This window comes from Sabethes cyaneus, chromosome 3 (genome assembly GCF_943734655.1).
Source record: "Sabethes cyaneus chromosome 3, idSabCyanKW18_F2, whole genome shotgun sequence".
In the NCBI taxonomy this organism is placed as follows: domain Eukaryota; kingdom Metazoa; phylum Arthropoda; class Insecta; order Diptera; family Culicidae; genus Sabethes; species Sabethes cyaneus.
The window spans coordinates 77256402-77258487 of record NC_071355.1 but is presented as its reverse complement, the minus strand read 5'-3'; positions in this window follow the sequence as shown (position 1 = coordinate 77258487).

Below are 2086 nucleotides of genomic sequence, written 5' to 3'. Positions count from 1 at the left end.
CGGCAGAGTAGATGCATCCGTCATTTTTTTCATCACCATCTGGTAAGCATCACCCCAGGAGTTTGAATCCGCATCACGGCATTGCTCCTGAAAACAGGATTTCTTGCTACGCCTAACCTCTTTGCTGAGCGCCAACCTGGCCGCTCTAAGCTCAACACGACGCACTTCGACATCCGCCTTCCCGTGCTGTGGCATCTGGAACGGAGCAGACCGATGGTCTCGTTCCATCAGTATATCCAGCGACGCCAGTTCGTTGGTTGCCCGGTCGTAAGCATCGTTTTGTCACAAGCCCGTATTATGACATTGGTCAGCTCATGGGCACTCAGCTTCGAGCGGTTGCTCTCTGCAGTGAGTGCTTCAACGAACAGGTCTTTGTCGAAGGTTTTAGCTTTCCAACATTCCAAGCCCCTACAACAAGGCGGCTGGCAAAGATGGCATCGCAGCGGAGATTATCAAGATGGGCCCAGATAGGTTGACTACCTATCTGCACTGGTTGATAGTCAGGATGTGGGAAACAGAACAGCTGCCGAAAGAGTGGAAGGAGGAAGTAATATGCCCAATATACAAGAAGGGCGACAAGTTGGAATGAGCGATCACCATTCTCAGCGCCGCCTGTAAAGTACTTTCTCAGATTATCTTTTGCCGTCTATCGCCGCTAGTAAGTAGATTCGTGGGAAGTTATCAAGCCGGTTTTGTGGAGGGGTGATCGACAACGAAACAAATCTTCGTGCTGCGACAGATCCTCCAAAAGTGTCGCGAACACCAAGTCGCTACACACCACCTGTTCATAACTTTCATGGCCGTTTACGATACTATCGAACTTTAAGAGCTATGGAAAATTATGGACAAAAATAGTTTTCCTGGAAAGCCGACAAGACAGATTAAGGCAACGATGGATAATGTTTGGTGCTGTGTGAGGGTTTCGTGTGTGTTGTTATGTGTGTGCTCGTTTGAAATATGCAGGGGACTTCGATAAGGATTATCTTGTACCCAAGGTATTTCCCGTCTCCTGTTCAACATCACGCTAGAAAGTGTTATGAAACGTGCGGGTTTTGACATGCGGGGCACGATCTTCAGCCAATGTAGCCAATTTATCTTTTTCGCTGACGACGTGGACATTGACGGCGGGACGTTCCAGGCGGTTACTGAGCAGTATACCAAACTGAAACGTGAAGTAGTGAAGGTTAGATTAGTGGTGAATACGTCTAACACCAAGTATCTGTTAGCAGGAGGAACCGAGCGCGATCGAGCTTGCATAGGCAATAGTGTGGGAGTCGACGGGGACGAGTTCGAGGCGAGTTGTGAACGAATTTGTATACCTCGGGTCGTTGATGACGTCGGATAACAACCGCAGCAGAGAAATACACAGACGTATTTTTGACGGAAATCGTGCTTACTACGGGCTCCACAAGACTCTAAGATCTGGCAAGCTTCACTCCCGTACCAAATGTACCATGTACAAAACGTTAATAAGACCGGTAGTCCTCTACGGACACGAAACGTGGAAATGCTCGACGGGGATTTGAAAGCTCTGGCCATTTTTGAACGTCGTGTGCTTATGACCATCTTTGGCGGTGTATGTGAGAACGGTGTATGGAGGAGAAGGATGAACTACGATGGCGATGGTTAGACCAAGTGAAGCATGACCTAGAAAGTGTGGGACAGTCGAGAAATTCATAGACAAAGTTAGTTGGTAGAACATCATAATTCAGGTCAAATCCTGAGGGACAGTGGACCTAGATAACAGGACAGAAATCGTGAAGAATTAGAACAACTATTCCGAGCTAACCAATCTCGTAAGGGTGCACATCGAAACCTGCCATGTGAGGAACGAGGGTGAGAATCTGATAACAAACGAGCGCGAGGCGGTCATCAGGTGAAGCAGTTCTTCGATGAACATGTCAATGGCGAAGTTGCAGAAGACAGTGGAACGGAAGTTAATGTTCCAGCACCTGATCTCCAGTAAGTCAAACGAGAAATAGGATTAGTGAACATCAACAAAACCGCCGGTAATAACCACCTACCAGCAGAGCTTTCATGGAGTTTCTTTTTAAGCACAATATAAACTTCGCTACTCAAATTTCGT